At 41.4% G+C, this 19,626-nt stretch overlaps 1 long non-coding RNA gene and 1 pseudogene across 1 annotated transcript; both read left to right on the plus strand.

The window, feature by feature from the left end:
- Positions 1–19,626, plus strand: part of LOC137633715 (uncharacterized) — a 196,510-nt pseudogene that overhangs the window by 157,155 nt on the left and 19,729 nt on the right.
- Positions 2,051–14,548, plus strand: LOC137634012 (uncharacterized). The gene is made up of 3 exons (XR_011042418.1): positions 2,051–2,100; positions 8,514–8,602; positions 13,997–14,548. It is a non-coding gene; the product is annotated as an uncharacterized lncRNA (long non-coding RNA).

The raw sequence follows: 19,626 nt of genomic DNA on the forward strand, positions 1-19,626 counted from the left end.
TTAATTACTTATCAGATTATAAAACAAGTAGAAAAGGAAGGTAATGGTTTTAAAAATGATATTATAAAGCTAGTAGTATTATTTTTTGCTGATGATGTCCTAGTGCTTGCTGAGAATATAGAGGATGCTGAATTAAACATAAGGAAAGTGATAGATATAGGAAAGCAGTGTGGTTTAGACATAAATAGAGACAAAAGTACCGTACTTATATATAATATGAAGGAGAAACCAGATAATATAGAGGGAATAAGAGTAGTAAGCAATATTAAATACCTAGGTATCAAGGTAGATGATAGTAGGAATATGTTCAAAACACAGAAAAGTGAAATGATAGTTAAGGCGCAAAAACTAGCTAACCTTACATATTCGATCATAGAAAAAAGTTGTAATAAGATACTGATAGGGAAAACATACTGGAAAAGTGTAGCCCTGCCTTTTATATTATATGGAACAAATGTGATTAACTTAACGGAAACGGAAATAGAAAAGTTCCAGAGAATAGAGAATGGAGTGTATAGAAGGATGTTAGGGGGTGTAAAGAATACAGCAATTGTAGCCTTGAGAGGGGGTGTAGGAGCATCTGCTATGAAAACAAGGGTAATGGATGGAAAGCTGAGGTACCTTAATAGCATTTTTAAGGGAGAAAAGGACCTACTAACAGCAATAGTCAATGATATGGAAGAAAAAGAGAGGAAGTGGTGGATGCATGTGAAGAAGTATGCTGAAGAATGTGGGGTGGCGATGAGGGAAGTCAAGAGATGTACGAAAGAGGACATAAAGAAGAGAACAAGAGAATGGGACACAAGCAAATGGAAGAGTGAAATGGAGTGTAAGGAGAGTCTAATTTTGTATAAAAACTGGAAAAATGAAATCAAGGAGGAGGAAGTGTATGACAATACATTTTCGTCAATTTTATTATTCAGAGCAAGGAAAAACTCATTGGGCTTGAATATAAGAAACAGACACAAAGATGGAAATATAAACTGTGTATTCTGTGATGTAGAAGAAAATGCTAACCACTTTATGTTATATTGTCCACAGTTTAGTGATATAAGAATAAAAGCAATTGAGCTTCAACAACCATACGAAGAAGATAGTGCACAAAAAGTTGGAAAATTCCTTTTTTGTGAAGAGAATATTGAAAATAAGAAAAGTATACTACAACAAATGTGGATGAAAAGAGAAAAACTAGTGAAAATAAGGAATACACATAACTAAAAGACACAGAGGCGCCGTTGTAAAGACTACGCCTCACCCCAGAACCTGAACCTGAACCAGACCATTGCTCGCCCTGTCGATGGCCCTATGCCTTATATCAGAGAAATGTATCTGGATAAGGCATCCCTTGTGATGAAAGCAAGATTAAATATGCTCAACTTAAAAGCAAATTTCAGGGGAAAATATGATGATAATTTGTGTGACTTGTGCAAAGAGGAAGAAGACACCACCGAACATTTATTTTTATGCCCAAAGTTAGAACAGCTAAAGAATGTAGAAATAACTTTAGGTATGCTGAAAAATCCTAGCAGGGATCTGGCTGAATTTATAGATAGGGCAATGAATATAAAAGAAGAATTTAAGAAGTCCAAACTGATTACCACAACAGGTTGCCAAAACTGATGATAGCAAGGTGTTATCCTATCTAATTTCAGGGCAGAAGGGAATAAAAGTAAAGAATGAGAATCTTATTATGATATGAATTTATTTAAGGCAGAGGTAATATAAACTTAATAACAATAATAAGAATAAGCTTAGAAGCTTTGCACCTATCTATAAAGAGATAGAGTGCCCGCAAACTTATTTTGCGGAGTGAGCAATAAGGAACCAGGCTGCCTCGTAAATCGTTCGTTCTTATAAGTTTTGTATTTCGCTGTAATAATTATCGTATAAATTTATATCTTAGGTATAAATATAATATATTTGAATAAAAAATAAATTTATATTTATAATATAATTATTTAATATAACAAAATGTCCTAAATTAAACGGAAAAACGGTCCCAACGTTTGTTATTGTGTCTGGCAATCTTCTGACGAAACGTTCATCTTCAAGCGTTTAGCGTCGCCATGGAAATCTTCAAAATACTTCTCTATTTCTCGGGTAAAATCACAAATTTAACATTTTTAACCCAATTTCACAGTATTTTTTTTGTGTATTTAAATAATTTTATAACATTTTGAGAGGCAATTTACCCTGATATATTGTCTGAAAAGGAAATTATAAACGATTTGAAGTATGAATTTGTCGAACGTCATCGATTTGTTAACGAAGCCATTCAACTGTAGAGTGTAAACACAGCATTATTAACTATTGCTTACGATTTGAGAGTCTTAACTGGATTGTTAGTATTTGGGCAACTGTGTCATACGTAATCTTTCGTAGGCATAAATTAAATATCTTTTCTGCATATCCAGCTTTTTAGCTTCTATGCCTCCGTCTCTGTCCGAACCTTTAAGCAGGTCATACACGTAAAGGCTTGACTCTCAAATATTACCGTGATTGGTATGAACCGGCTAAATCTTATCATGTATGAGGGTTAACAATGGCAAACTGGTGAGACTAGCTTGTTCTTATATCTATTCTGCATGTTTAATTGGGCAGGCCAGTCTTGCCAAGACTGGCAGTATCCTATGCCAGTCTGGGGGTGTTTGGGGATGAACTAGCATGGCGACTGGGTCGGCTCACCTATTTTGACACTTACAGTATTATGCGGCCATACCTTGACTTTTGATTGGAACAGTTTCCCAGCTAATAAAATAATGATAAACAGATTGCGTAGGGTGTATGTATAATAGCGGCCACCTACTAATATTGAAACTGGTTATGAATGTAACATAGTGTAAAGGGGTTATGTATGATAGTGGCCACCTGTATGTATGATTACGGCTAACTTAGAATATGGCAGTGTAAGGGGGTCGCAGGGAAGCGTTACAACCCCCCCCCCCCTGTTTTTTAAGTAGGTAAGGACAAGGCTTGTAGGTTAGGTTAGGGAAGAAAGTTTAGGTTAGTTGATGTCCATTTTTAGTTGGATTGCAGGGGACGTCAGCCCCCCTGTAGGTAAGGACTCAGCTCGTAGGTTAGGTTAGATGAGGAAGTTTTGGGTATGTTGTGTTCTTGTGGAGAGGTTTTGCAGAAAAACATTATATGTCTGACTAGAAAATGCGATGGAAATTCTCATTTTCTATGCACGAGGGAGAATCTGGCCGTTGATATTCAAAGGTTCCTGGTTTTCCAGCTATCAATATAATGATAAACAGATTGCGAGGACTGTATGTATGATAGCGGACATCTGCTAGGAGTGAAACGGGTTACGAATCTAACACAGGGTAAGCTAAGAATACGACAGTGTAAGGAACCCCCCCCCCCCCCGTTAATTAAGTAGGTAAGGACAAGGCTTATAGGTTAGGTTTAGTGGGGGGTAAGTGTAGCCAAGGTGGTTCTTGTGTAGAGGTTTTCCTGATAAACTGTGACATTTTTTGTCGTACGACTGACCAGAAAATGGGAATAAAATTCCCATTTTCTATGCTTAAGGTAGGAGCTGTATGCTGATATACAAAGGCTACGATTGCATTTCACAATCTTTTGACTTTCTGTATTGAAACCATTTTTGCTTTATAATTTTTGTATTAATTTTGCATATATTACATCAGTTATTTGATGATCTTTTTCATTAAAGTTAATAATTATCGGTCATTACCCTTCATTATCTCATATAACATTTTCTTATAATCTTGCTGGTAGATTAACTTCTATTTATTCTTGTTATATGAATTTTCTGACTGCCATGCTATCCATTTCCAAAACAAGTTTGTAATATTTGGGATTTCATTGGTCAAGATATAATTTATTGAAATCTTATTTCCTTTTGTATATTTTGTCTTTAAAACCACACAGTATTCTGCTTGAAACTAAGTCTATGATGAAATATGAGAATAAAAGTGTAAAGAATACTGTTCATGGGAAAAAACGAGGGACTATAATAGGGACAGATTATAGATTAAGTAGCTGCCGATGATTCTATTTTTGCAACCTACCGGTATGTATATCTCTGCCAAAGTGTCTCTCTGCTTATTAGGCTATACACAATCCTCTTCAAATGTCTGTAAATTAACGCAGAAAGAAGTACGTTTAGATTGAAAGTGTAGTCTTTTATCAGCATGAGATAATCCCCAGAAAAGTCCAAAAATCAATTTAGTATATTGGTCCCAGTAGACATTTGGACGCTCGGATTGAAATGGATAAGTGGAAAAGTTAGTCCTATAACGACTTCAAGAGAGGTATATTAGCACCGTAGCAGACGAAGGCCTTTAATCGCCACCTTGTAAAAGCCGATAAGGAGAGCCTGACTTTCATTAATTTATTTCCAAGTCAGATTTCATAGATTTATATGCAATAAAAAAAATTATGAATATCAAAATTTGGCACTTTCAAAATACGTTGTACCAATTGTACACTTTCAAAAGGAGTTGTACTAATGTAGCAAATTTGGTACATTAATGTAACCATGTAGTGTTCTTAAAATGAGCGGGCAAGTGGGTAGGGTATGTGTGTCCAGTCCAGTGGGGACAACACCCGCTGCTTTGTCTTTGCGTGTATGGCCGGCTTGACTTTGGGGACACCAGCTCTGTAAGAGTTGAGCTTGACTCATTGGGCTGGTCAATCTCTTCCTTTCAATAATAATACTGTAATAATTATGATAATTTACTTTGTGGAGCAACAGTGGAGATTTCTGAAGGTACTCCCTGGCCCCAATGATGGTCCATTGGATCCAATTTCAATCGATTCATACTGAAAAACATGACTAAAATTACTTAAAGTCAATTGGTAAAGGGATAGCTCACCACCCTTACCATCTCACTGCTTTATTAACCAATTTAAGTAATACAGTAGTATTGCATTTCATAAGCTGTATTATTTGTAAATATTTATTTTGTGGTGAAGTTTCTTTTTACTCATCAAATCTATTTTCTTTATTGGGAAAATGTTGTTTAACTTGGTCTGATATACGATAATATGACGCTAGTGTTACTCTTCATAAAATATTATTATTTAGTGTTACCTTGAGACTTGGTCTTAGGGTACGTTGAGGATAATTGGTCTAAGGACGTTGCACCTGGTTAGGTGGGGAACCTTAGGTTAGGTGGTGGTCTTGTGTTTGTGGCTTTTCAGTCGTAACTTTTGAAATTTTACACCTGGTCTGTCCCAACCAGTGACAAAGGCCCCATTACTTTTATTTTGAATTAGTGAAAGTGTAGATAATGTATAGAAACATGTCGACTAAACAGGTCCAGTAGAAGGTGCCTTACCAACTCACCGCTGTTTTGAAGAATGCGACAGGGCAGTGAGTTGTCTCGATCCCTGACCTCAGTTATCATAATTATTATTACTAGTCAAGCTACAACCCTAGTTGGAAAAGCAGGATGCTATAAGCCCAATGGCTCCAACAAGGAAAAATAGCCCTGTTAGGAAAGGAAACAAGGAAATGAACATACAAGAGAATAATGAATAATTATTTCAGCCTTCATCCTAGTCTTCCAATGCTGCCGCTTGGAAAAAGAAGTCTAACTAAAGTCTCGTGATGCTCAGATCAATCTCCTCTGTGCGATGCTAAGGACCAACCCAGTCAGGTAAGGTTGCATGGTATGTGGGTACAGCATTGCAAGCTCCTACTACCATTGCTCGGGTTGGTATGAGACAGAGCTCGAGATGATATGCCGTCTTCTACATGTTCTTTTTAGAAGCCACAGCAAAGACTAAATGAGATGAGGCAGAGGACGATAAAGGAATATCTCTGTCTCTCACCACAGATACTATAGTTGTGAAGGGAAGGAATATGCCTCCTTGTGAGATTCCATTGCATTTGGGAGATAGAGAACTGGGCATGAGAGGAACCAGCAAGTGACAAAACATTCTAAAGCACGATTGCGAATTGGGATCACAATTCTTGGTCTCCTCATCACTTTTTGTTCCAGATCTGGTTTCCTCATGTTCGTGCTATCGGGAACAAGATCACTAACCTCTGATCTCCACTTTCTTAAGAGCAGCAAGAGAAACAGTTGCCGTGTGTTCATTTATCTGGAGTATGATCACCAGTATCCCTGTGACTATAGGGTCATGGGATACCTTTCCACGGTCACCTGTCTGCCGTTCTTTCCTAGTCCATTGTCCATGGACCGAGGAGTTGACGTCTATATGAGACTGGGAACGGGATCGGTCTCTGCGCTCATACGAGCGCTTCGCATGCGTGCTTTCATGAACAAGGTCCATCTACCTAACTACCGGATTTACTCGCTGCCCTATACCTAGCTCCCCTGTGCGCTCCTTCCGTTTTGGAGGAGATGAGTGACAGGCAAGATCTCTCTCTGATATGGGCGGTGATTGCCCACATCACTTTTGCGTACATCTTCACCAAGTGTCAGGCCTCGCTCTGTACTTTAGAGCATTGAGACGGGCTATTGCCAGGAGGGGATACGCAGTGTCGTCGCTTCCGTCATCGTCGTGCTGGAGTTGATGGGCGAAACCGGAACCCTCTGAGACCGAGATACTTTTTTGTCCAGAGAGAGCTGAGTGTTTAAGGTTTAAAGGCTGCTCATGAATGGCAGAATCAAGGGACAGTGACATTGCTCTATCAAGCAGGACAATGCCTTAAAGACTGACCATATATACATATGATCATTTCCCAAGTCCCCTCTCCATCCAAACTATGACCAGATAGACCTGTAAGCTCCCTCAGACCCCCAATCCCCAGTTAGGGACATTTCCACATATTCCTCCACAACCCTAGAACGAGGGACAAGGCTTCTTGCTGGCTTTGTAAGGCGATCAAGCGATTGTATGTACTGTCCGACGAAGCAAACAAGCGTACGCCTCGGACGAGCTCACGAAGTCATTGGTGTCGGCCTTCTTATTTTGGGAAATTGCCCACTTTCGCCCTTGGCCTTGTGGTGGCTGTTAAATAGAATTCATAGCCAGCCCAGCACCCCAACAGGGCAGATAAGTTTTTGAGTCTTTTGACTGGCCAGACAGTAATAAACTGGATCCTTCTCTCTGGTTGGGGCTCATTTTTCCATTGCCTACACATTCACTGAACAGTCTGGCCTGTTCTTTACACATTCTCCCCTGTCCTCATACACCTGACAACAATGAGATTACCAAACAATTCTTCTGTGCTCAAGGGGTTAACTACTGCACTGTAATTGTTCAGTGGCTAATTTCCACTTGGTAAGGATAGAAGAGACTCCTTAGCTAAGGTCAGCAGTTCTTCTAGGAGAAGGACACTCCAAAATCAAACCATTGTTCTCTAGTCTTGGGTAGTGCCATAGCTTCTATACCCTAGTCTTTTACCAAGTTGTGGTAGAGTTCTAAACAAAGGCACATTCTTCTATCTGTTTCATTATTTACTTTCCTCATAGGGCTGTTTTCCTTGTTGGAGCCCTTGGGTTTACAGTAACCTGCTTTTCCAAATAGGCTTGTAGCTTATTTGGTAATAATAATAGTGGGAGGATGGTCCATTGTGTATGTCCCCTTCATAGGGAGATGTTCTCAGCTGTTGCCATCTAGGTATTCCCAGAAACTGGGTTGTACTGGCGCAGGTTGTAACAGCTTGTTAGTCCTAAGGTCAAAGGGGTCTTAGACTACCCTTCCCTCTTCTTGTTAACGACCGAATGGCCTGAACCGTCTCCTGCTAAAAGCGTTTGTACGGTTAGGAAAATTACGAGTTACTTTCGGAAGTATATTGCGATGCAGTTTTTCTAAAGTTTAATTAAACACCTTAATTCAAACATTTTTGTTTGTGTTTGTCAATGATTATATAATTGTCACTTGCTAAGCTACAACACTAGTTGGAAAAGCAGGATGCTATAATCCCAAGGGCTCTAACAGGGAAAAATAGCCTAGTGAGGAAAGGAAACAAGGAAATAAATAGAAGTAAGAAGTAATGAAGAACAGTAACAACATTAAAATAGATTTTAATGATTATTATTATTTTTATTATTATTATTATTATTATTATTATCATTATTTGTCCATTATCAGGTTCTGTAAATAAAGATAATGATGTTTCAATTTGTATTAGTTCTGCAATTCCTCATGTGACTGTTTTCCCTCATCAGAAATTTTTTTTATTATTATATTTCTATCATTATTTTTATTATAGTTGTTATAAGTCATTATTACTATTATTAGCATCTTTCTCATTAATATTATTGTTAAAAATATTCTTATAATTTGTATTATTATTGAAGTCAATTATCATTATTTTTGTTATTAGCATTCGTATAATTAGTATTGTTTTCATATGATATTAATTATTACTGTACTGCTATTATAATCATTATTATTTGTATTATTATCATTAAAGGCAATCATTATTATTTTTATTGCCATTCTCATAATTAGTATTGTCATATAATGATAATTATTACTTTACTATTATCATTATCATCGTCATTAGATATCGTATCAGAAACCCACACTCAAACACTTTAAAGTAACCTGTCTCTCTCCTTTCGCAGTGTGTGCATTCGGAAGCGCCACAAATCGAGTCCTGGAATTAAGCGACAGATTTCTGGAGCTGCGAGGAGAGAGTCCATGGCTCATCATGGTGAGTCTTTCTTACGTCTTTTAGGGTTCTTTCGCGATCGCGCGGAAATGCAGTTTGTTCCAGCACCAAATACAAACCCTTTGGCTCTTTTAGTGAGGTGCTGCTCCCCAGCGCTAGTTAGTGTGGGTTAGTTGGGGGTTGACCAACCATCCCGCTCACTCTCGCAGTGGCAAAGCTACTTTTTATTTTGGCTCGGAGGTGACCGGACGTTGTCAGTTCTTCTCCGCTGTATTCAGTTTAACAATCCTAATAAAGAACCTAAAATATAAGATATTCTTTTCTCTTCAATATGGAATGGTTTCCGTGTAACACTCTTTACTTCTGCCCACTTTCGTTCTTATAGCTTTGGAGTAGGAATGAGAGCGGAGGCAGACTGAGTCCTTTCGGAGCTTCCAGTCGTGAGAAACCCAGGAACTAGTTTCGGCTACGTTTCACAGGCAACACTCGATGCCGACCTTCAACTTGAGCTATGCTCGTTGTCGGGAAGCGTGGAATGCAGCCGGAAGCCCTCCTCCAGGTGTTGGACTCTCCTTCCGAGGTAAAGTTAACCTTCACCAGGTGAAGTTAACCTTCACCAGGTGTTGGATGACTTTTGAGAAAGAGTTACCCTTCACCAACCGCTGTCCAGCAATCTCCCCGCTTACGGGGAGAATTTCCGACAATGGCAACAGGTTGATTGCTTTTCCCTCCTGCGGGAGAGACGGTGTCCATCTGATTGTTTTCCCTTCGGAGGATTCCCCTGATGGAATTGGATTCGTCCATTCCCTGCAAAGCCTTTCAGAGCTTGAACCTCAGGGTACAATCCGTCTTGTTATATGTCGACCGCATGCGGTCATCGTCTTTCATCGACGAGTCGTAGGCTTAATCTCCCGAATGTTATCTCCTACGTCATGCCTTTTGAGCACAAAAGTTTCAACCTCTTACAAGGAAGAAACCACCCCTAGGCTATATAAGTCTTCGAGGTTGTGAACTACATCATAGCAAAACAAAGGTCATGGAGCTTTATGAGGCCAGGACCTTCGGGATCTGGTCTCATAGTTTCAAACTCTTACAAGAAACTTCTATTCATTGACGAGAATGACGAACATAACGCACTAGCACGGTTGACCTCTCACCCCAGTGAGGTTAGGGGATGAGGAGCTCAAAGCTCAACGAACTAATGAGGGAGTTCAGCGTGCAACCACAACTACGCACTATACCTCCCTCTCCTTTGCGCCTAACACAACATTCACCAACTGTAGAAGGTGCTCAGCTCGCTTGCCATCCTAAGTGCTTGATACTTCACTCACTCATTCAGGATTTGTATAGCACATAAGTCCAGTGAGAATAGCGCAAATCTCTCTATGCAATACATCTTAATATAACTTTGTCTTCTCACTATTAGTAAGCAGTAACTATGCGAGCTTTAGCTCGCTATACGGAAGAGAGATATCACGCGCAGGCAATTAAGTTGCCTGCACATGTGGATGTGCAAGCGTTCACGTCTGCGCAATTGTCTCGTCAGCGCTCACTAACGTTCACCGGTACTTGTTACTTGCCAACCTCTGGACTCTTGGCAAGGGTTTGGTTTCTTTGCATGCTTAGGCAAGTAACCCGCACATGCGAGTCTATTCATTGTTGCCATGACGATCTCTGCGCAACTAGATACACCATAAGAAGAGGATGACATGAGCTGCTTTGATTGCGCATGCGCTTTTACCCTTAGCGCCAAACCTTTCAGGAAGGTAGAGACCTGGGACTGTAAACGAGTCTCGTATGAAAAACCCTAAGGAGTTATTGCCGCGAATGTGGATGTCTGCCGACTGCTTGCTGTTGCCGCAGGCCACCATTGTTCCCCCAGGGTAGAATACAGTAAGTCTTGTTAGATATAGTCCCGGTTTTACCGCAGATAGGAATGCTTTCTGACTCTTTGTGGCCGACTCATCCCACCGTTGTTCATAAGATAACAGATCTCGGGAAACATGATCCTTCGGGGTTTTGTCTCTTGACTTCTCTCCCTACAAGTTAGAGAGCTCATAGCTGCAATCTCCTTCTCACCCCATCATTCCTCAAGGCACAATGGTCTCGTGAGACATAACCCTTTGAGGTTATTTTTTTATTCGCTAACGGAGAGGTTTGTCCTGCAAGGCAAACATTTATTACCAAATAGGTCTGATAGCTTCGCTAGCTGCAGGTACTTTTTGTGAGCGAACAAATATTTTAACAATGCTACAGCTAGTCGACGATCAATTCCTCTGTGGCAATAGTATTGCGCTTCGTCGCAAGTGACTCGACAAGCTCTGTGAGGGTGCTCAAACACTTACTTGGAGTTAGAGAAGTAACGATTGCAAACAACCTCATACGGGCAAGTGAACTATTACTGCCGACAAATGCAGTTTGTTAATCGATTCGCCAGTTGCATACATTACTCTCACGGTCAGATGCACGGCCGTGAGGGATAGGGAGGACCACGTACAATCATACAATTTGAGCTTCGTTCTAATAAATCATTCGATCTCTTCCTAATTCGATGGTTGTATTCCTTCGGGATAGGTTATCCATAATCATCTGCTCTTCTGTAACTAATCAGATATAGTCTGCTCTCGAGTAAACTCCTCTATTTCAGGCAGATTATCCCTAACTTCTCTGAAATGTTCATCTAAGTATTGAAAACACTTGGTAACGGAGAAATATGAAACATGTTTGCTGTTTCTAAGGGTTTATCTATTGTGACGGGCCGAGAGAAGGTTATGAACTCAAAGGCAGTGTGAAAGCAACTGAGTTAGTTTATTAAAGAACACTCTCCTTTATATACAAAATCTCAAAGCAACAAGAATTTTCGTGTTCGAAAGTCGACACTGTTACAGGGGAGAAAAGCAGACATGATTTTTCAGGTTCTTTTTAATGCGAGGGGAGAGCGAAGATACAAGCACAAAATGAAGTATGTACGATCGTGTGACACACGGTTGGTACACTGTCGTGGGAATTAGGTCTTGTTTGCTGAACATTAGCGATGTTCTCCGAATCGAGGCCGACGCAACGAATCTTTCGGGCCACTCCCGAATCTTGGTTCTACCTCAGTCGTGCCATTTTAAAAACGGAAGAAATTGCCGTCGTAGAGAGAGGAATTTTCTGTCTGTTGTGAGTAGTCTGAAGTTAAACTTAAACTTATAGAACATCATCTGTGAGGTGAATGACTGGAGGTGCAGTTCATTCTTGTCTTGTGGAATTAGTTGCGTGCGACCGTGACAGCGATCAACTACCTGATTCACTGTTATGCCTTTTTATTTACTAGAGTGTATATGCTACTCTGGGGTTATTGTCTGCAAGAGGATACACACAACCAACTCAAATGTGAACGAAAAGAATGTTAAGCCAGGGTTCACCCAGATACTGAGACAGTCGCTTGCAACTGAGTACTTGCTCGACAGTAATCAACTTGGAATGATTACTGGCTGAGCAACCGGTCGGCCCGTCAGGCCCCCCGTGAGAAGTGACCTTTCTCTTGAGAGTCAAATGTTTCCTCCTTCTCTCATTTGACTCCCACAAACGGTCACAGTACCCAGGCAGTGCTGGTTGACCAGGTATCTCAGTGTCCATCCCGCTTTCTGATGACTCGGAAGAGAAGACTAGTTTTTCCTGAAAGGGTTCCTGATACAACTGGTCTTCTGCGGCCTTTCCCTTCGCTTTACGAGCGAAGGCCTTCCTCTCAGGGACCTCAGAGACTTCTCGCCAATCTCCCCCAAGACGCTCAACAATCAGGAGGGCTTTGACTGTACTGCTTCGGCGCGTGGTAGCATAACCTAACCTGTTGTTCTCCCCACGCACCAGCAACACCGCAGCCTTCTTTGCCTCTGGGTTTGTGAACAGTCTGCACGCATATGAGAGATGAAGGCTGCTTGCCGATCTCCTGCGGGAGAAAGTACGAGCAGCTGTGTTTTCTCCAGGATGCGCTAGTTCGACGAGTCACAGATCCTGGTCTTGCGGACGAGTCTTGTTCACTGCTGCGCACCCAACGTAGCTAGCGAGGTGGGTGGGCGAGCTCTTCTGGGAGGATGCCTATAGGGCATTTGGCAGAGGTAGATGTCCCCGGTAATCCAAACCTTATCGGACTCCATCCTTTGAGGCAGAATAGCATATCCCGTTCATGCACTCTCTTCCTGTTCTAAACTCTCATCTTGTGAACTCGAGTTCCTACGCGAGGGGATGCCTGAAGGAACTGGCCCTTCAGATCAAAGTCAGGATCATGCTTGTGAAGAATGCTCCAAGAGGTCCGACACAGGTTTTCCAGCCTTCTTCTGTCGCCGTTTCTCGTATAAGACATCTGGAGACTGGTCATAAACCTCTCAGCTCCGAACGAGTTCGATCAACAAACCCCGTTCAAGGTAGAGGTGGCCCAGACGGTCATCCCGGCCTTCAGACCAAAAGATTTCATGCTCGCACTTAATCTCAAAGACGCACACTTCCCATCCTCAAGGAAGTACCTGAGGATGTTAGAGGAGTTCCTTGCGAGGTTGGGAAGGAAACACCATCATGAAGTTAATGTAAGTTCTATTGAGAAGTTGCAATACAGGAATTATATACAACAGGCTGGAAACATTGGTTCCTTCTTTATGGCTACGATTCGTTTTCCCTTTGCCTACACGAACACTGAATAGTCTGTCCTATTCTTTACAGATTCTCCTCTGTCCTCATACAACTGACAACACTGTGATTATCAAACAATTCTTCTTCACCCAAGGGGTTAAATACTGCACTGTAATTGTCAAGCCCCTGGGCTCATATCATCCTGCTTTTCAAAATAGGGTTGTTGCTTAGCAAGTAATAATAATAATAATAATAATTATATGAATGCATATTGTTACATCCCCAATCTCTCTGTGAGGTAGGAGTCTGGTAACATCCAGGTATGAAAAGCATAGCTCCTATGGAAGTTTTACCTCGACGAGTCACATTGCCTGGTTTTCACACCTTCCCTCAATTGCTCAGGCCGTTATCTATCAGTGAGAGTTAGTGAGGTGGTAGGGTGCGCTCTCCCAGAGCTCATGCGAAGCATGAGAGTTGCGCCCCGGGTCAGTGGCCAGCCTGTTGGTCTTGGACTTCCAGCCACCCAAGCATAAGTCTCCATATTAAAGAGCTGAAAGGTTTGCAATTGAAAAGTGCTGTAGTGTTAGCTACTGCGAGTGTGAGCGGGGTGACTGGTGTAAAACACACACACACACACACACACGCGCGCTAACTAGCGAAGGAGAGCAGCACCTCACTAAAAGTTTTATGGCTAGTTTCAGCTTTCGCTGAAATATATCTTCAGGTTTGGATGAGTAGGAAAAATACAAATCATTTCCAAATTTGTAATGTTCTGTTGTGTCCTCCCAAATACAGTAGTACTGTACTGCATTATTATTATTATTATAGGAGACGGAGGAAGTCGTCGAAAAACTGGCGAAGAGGAAGGAGACCGTAGTACCTAAATCGCATCCGATGAGAAGACCCGCTTATAGGAGACGTGCTCCCGAGGCTCCTTCGACGTCTCGCTCTTCTCCTATCCAGGTAAGGAGAGAACCCTCGATGTCTTTGTGGTCTCAGACTACGCAGCCTACCTGAAGAGGACCAAGCTCGGCTCCAACCTCGTTTAGGATAATCTATCCTTCAGCCAGGAGGGGACGTTCTGGACGTTCCTCCCGAAGGAGGTAGGGAGAGAGGCCCCCTTCTCCTGCCCAAGCCTCAGGTAGGGGGATGCCTCAAACGTTTTTGGCAAGCATGGAAGCTCCACGGAGCAGAACCGTGGACTGTGACAGTTCTAAGGAAGGTCAAGACCCAAGCTAACATGCGGCCTGCCTCGAGATTGCCCTCAGGGCACACGTATCCATCCACATAGGCCTATCACCACAGAAAACGGAAGTAGGGTAAACTACACAAAACTCTGGTCGGTTGAGAGGAGGTTCCAGGTAACTCCTGAGAAAGTAGTTCTCGGTAAGTATGTTAGGAAAAATACAAGTTACTAATAATTTGTGATATTGTTATTATTATTATTAATTTGAAGAAAACACCATGCTGTGTCTAAGAATCTTGGGTATCAAAAATCCACAGTTATATATTGTTGTATATTTTAAAAACACAGGAGCTTAGCAATTTTCTAAGTGATTCTTCAGCTGAAGAGGAATTGATAGTGTTTAAGAATTAAATCCGGTAATGGAATTGATAGAGAAAATGAATGAAATCAGGTATTGCAATGGAAAGAGTAAAAGAATGAAATCAGGTAATGCAATTGATAGAGCACAACGTTGACCTTACAATTCTACGCTCCGTGGTGCGGACACTGCAAGAAGCTGGAACCCGTCTGGAACCACGTGGCCCACGCTCTCTACGGGACGGACATCCGGGTCGGCCGTGTCGACTGCACGCGTTTCACGGCCGTGGCCACTGAGTTCGTCGTCAAGGGATTCCCTACCATAATGTAGTAAGTTTCTCATCTTTTTATGACTGGTTTTTTTATTAAAGGAGGTAATATTAGCCTGAACCAGAATCAGAATAAGCACCATTGTTTCTGCCTTATATTTTTGTCTGACTTTTATTTCTTCCTACGCAGTTACAAATCGTTAGTTTTGCCGAAGCTGGAACCGGCCATTTAAGCCCCTCGACCGTGTCTGCAAACGCTGCTATTTATCTACTCGTACACATAGTGATAGTGTACATACTGGCAATGTGCCCATCCACTGGTAGACATGTCAGTACGCATTACAGATGTAAACATTCCCCTGTAGCGTTGAATTCAGAAGTCTTGACACTGGCTGAAGAATTAGATGTTTCCTTCTTTAATTGGGCCTATGTGTCAATTGTAGGCCATCTGCCGTCGCTGAAGTAGGAGCCTCCGTCAGGTGTTGGGAAGGCTAGCGCGATGTTCTAATAAGGCAGTCTCGAAAGGAGGCCACGTCAGTGGGGGGGGGTAAGAAACCTCCCACGCGTCCCGAGTAGTGCTATCACACTGCTCCTGTAGGCTTTAAGTAAAGGGGTCGCGCTCTATTTCTTTACATTTTTCTGCTGGTTTTTTATGAGAACAAGTAACTGTACACACATTGATCGGAATGAATGTCTCCACCCTATCTGTTCTTCTGCATATACCAGGAGGACTTAAGGATTTCCCCTACGAAGATGACAGCCCTGAGTGACTCACCCCATTGGGTTCAGTCCCCTCACTCCTCAACGTCACATTTCCAATCTCCACGCGATCGGTCTGTTTGCTCTCCGTCATTGCATGATCTGTCACAGAACACTCCTAACTCTCCCAGCATTCCAGTCCACGTACTAGTGGAGAGGACCCTACAGTCACCCTTTTTGTTCGTACCAGCAATGAGATCTATTGCTGTAGCGGGGGTGCAAAGGTAATCCAGGATCTCAACTTAGTCTTTTTATTCAACCTCCCTGGGATTGTTACTTTCGCCAACTTCTTTGCAAAGGTTTTGATAGGCTTGTATTTGTTTGTCTGTCTGTGATTTACATCACTCAAATATGATCAAATCTCATGAAGTTTGGTGGGAAGATTGGTCACGATCCAAGGACAATTTGTTTAGATTTTCGGAGTGATTGGGTCAAAGGTCAGGGCCAAGGTCACAAAAGAGGTAAAATATGTCTTTTTGGCATATCGTGGCCAACTTTTATCTGATTTGTATGACTAGTGCCAAAATGTGCATAATCCAATTGCCAATCTTGTGATATACAACATGATATGGGTGAAGGTATGCGCCCTACAGAGTGCACGTTCTAGTTTCAATTGCAATCGGTCACCACGTGATTGGTACAGCCGGAATCATGCGATCAGAACCTTGTGCTCATTCTATGTGCGATAGATTTTTGACTTGCCAGAGAGCTAGAGCAACGGTTACCTATTTCATCCCATCGCTCCCAGTCCAGAGAGATGGCACACTGTGATCTTCCTATACTCTGACATTTTCCCATGCTCCTTGATCTTCACATGCATCAGGACCTTCCAGCTTGTTCGCATGAAAGGGAACTGGAACAGGAGACTTTTCAAGGATGCTCTCGGCATTCACACGAACTACGAGATACCACATTCTCTCGCACGACACAACAGCGTGTCATCTGGCGTCACGTTCTGCCACTTGCTCTCCGATGGCTTAGACACCAGTGTCGTTGTGGCCTCTGGGACTCGAAAGCCAAAGCCTGTGTAGTTTCTGAAAATGATCCCAATCAATATTAGAATGTCCCCTCTTCTTCCTTTGCAGACTACGTATCACCCTTTTCTGTTCTTGGTCTGGCCTGGGAATACTTCAACGGGTTGGAGGATTCTTACCACAGCCTTCCACTGACTTGTGTTAGAGTTCTCCTGCTTGAGGGTACACTTGAGCACACTCTTCTATTTTATTTCTCTTCCTATTGTTTTGTTAAAGTTTTTATAGTTTAAATAGGAGATATTTATTCTAATGTTGTTACTCTTCCTGAAATATTTTATTTTCTTTTTTTCCTTTCCTCACTGAGCTATTTTCCCTGTTGGAGCTCCTGGGCTTATAGCATCCTGCTTTTCCAACTAGGGTTGTAGCTTAGCAAGTAATAATAATAATGAGGGTACACTAGGGCATGCTGTTCTATCTTATTTCTCATCTTCTGTTTTTTTTTTTAGTTTTTATAGTTAATATATAAAAGATCTAATTTAATGTTGTTACTGTTCTTAAGATATTTTATTTTAGTTGGTAATTACTTCTCTTGTAGTTTGTTTAATTTCTTGTTTCCTTTTCTCACTGGGCTATTTTTCCCTGTTGGAGTCCTTATAGGTCTTATAGTATCCTGCTTTTCCAACTAGGGATGCAACTTAGCTAGTAATAGTAATAATAATAATAATATTCTGTTGTTCTCCAGGATCGAGCCAGGCTACTTCATTGCCATCATCTGATAATCATGATATATCGGTGAAACCCAGACTCATGGCCAAGCAGAGGAGAGAGTACTGGAGTAATGTATCCTGTTAAACACATCGGGCGATTGTATTTGCAGACCAAGTACTTCTGGCCAGGCAGCGATGTCGTCGTCTGGGAAATTTGTTCGGCAGTGGCTCCTCCACCAGCGATTGCTCCTTTCATGCTTGAAGCATCGCTGGTCCGCAGCCTTTGATTTCCCTATCATCTTGTTCTAGTGGATCCACAGGACGATGTTGTCTGCCTGAATGACGAGAACTTCAAAACCTCACTTTGATAGTTCTTGACTCTTTACCTCAAGGGATGTGGCTGTTCACAGACGTACCCAAGAAGGGGTGGGAACCAGACCGCCTCGAGGACGTTGTCTATGGAAGCAATCGCCTGCATATCAATCTATTTGAAGTGCAAGCAAAGCTATTAATGTTGCAAGCGAGTTTGATAGACACCCGTTAATTGATGATCGACAACCCTGCCATCGGGACTCGTGTCAACGTGAAAAGGCGAAGCAGGTTACGCACCTGGGCAGGCGACAATCTGTTATAGATATTCAACAAGGTTCATTCCAAGCAAGATGAAGAGAACGCGTTCTCTTGCTAGGGATACAGTTTAGGACACAGGTGGTTCCTACGTCCTTTTGTGGAGGGGAGCTTCTTGCTCTTTCATGGTAAAGACTTAGGCTAACATGTGCTAAGGTCGATAGTTAATAAGTTACCCCCGGCTGCTTTGTGCCCTTAACCTACCAATGACCATTTTTTCCCAACTTTTACTTCTATTAGAAGACTCGAGTTTATATAGTTTGGCAAAATACAAATGACTTTAAAATTTTGATTGTCAAAAATTCTAATGTGGTCTTTTGACGGAGGAGATTTTTGTAGCTTTCAATAAGGAAATGATTTACTGTGTAATCAAAGACTCAGGATAGAGACAACCGAGGCCCTTTGCGTCAGTAGGCATACAAGGAGATGGTGATGATAATCGGTTAAACTTAACCTAACCTACTTTTGATAAACATTGTCATTTTGGGGGAACCTACGAGTGTTCTTCAGATAATAATTAAATATTTTGAATAAGTAAAAAACATAATACAGTCATCTCTTTGCCATCACAGGTGATGATGTTCCTTTACTTGCCCAATATATAATAATATGTTTTGCTATTCTTCCTTGTTTTATTTGTATTAGTATGAAAGTTTACATAAAACTGACATCTTTCATTATTTTCCAATGATAATAATGATGATTACTGGTAAAAATAGATATCATCATCATCATCATCATCTCCTATGCCTATTGATGCAAAGGGCCTCTCTTTGACTTCTACTTTTGATGCCTGGTGGTTGATCTCACTGGAATTAATATGGACTGGCAGGGGGTCACTTGCCTTAGTTAGATAGGCATTGCCTATCACAAGGAACTGGCTATCCTTTGATGAATCTAGCCAATGAATCCTCTATGGATTTAGCCAGTCTCTGGAAAGTGAAGATGACAGAATGGGCCCCAGTCCCGGGCATAGTGGGGGTCTAAGAATCTGATTTCTGGGCTCGACCTGTGTCGCTTTGTGAAATGTGGTTTATAAATAATTAAGAAAAAATTGAAAAGAAAAATATTCAAAATATTTAGGTATGAAAAAAACTTCAAAATACAGTAACACACAAAGCTTGGGAGCCACGCAGGCCACAGCAGCTTGCCTGTGCTTAGTATAAGGTTCGGAAAGTCTCCTCGACAGTAGTTACCTTCACCAGCTTTGATCAGCGTGTATTTGTTTGTTTATATGTTTGTTTGCTTGTGGTTAGCTTAACTCAAAAACTATTTGACTGAATTTCTTGAAATTTTGTGGGACGATTGGCAATGATCCAAGGGTAATTTAATTAGATTTTGGGAGTGATTGGATCAAAGGTCAGGGTCACAAAAAGGTCAAAAAATTTCTTTTTGCTATATCGTAGTCATTCTTTTATACGATTTGCATGAAACTAAAATGTGCATAACTCAATTGCCGATCATGTGATATACAACAGGATTTAGGCAAAGGTATATGCTCTACTGAGCGCTTGTTCTAGTTCTCAACTGTTTCCTCTTTCAGCGTCAAAGGCGACGAACGTCACACGTACAAAGGCGA

This window comes from Palaemon carinicauda, chromosome 43 (genome assembly GCF_036898095.1).
Source record: "Palaemon carinicauda isolate YSFRI2023 chromosome 43, ASM3689809v2, whole genome shotgun sequence".
NCBI classification, from domain to species: Eukaryota; Metazoa; Arthropoda; class Malacostraca; order Decapoda; family Palaemonidae; genus Palaemon; species Palaemon carinicauda.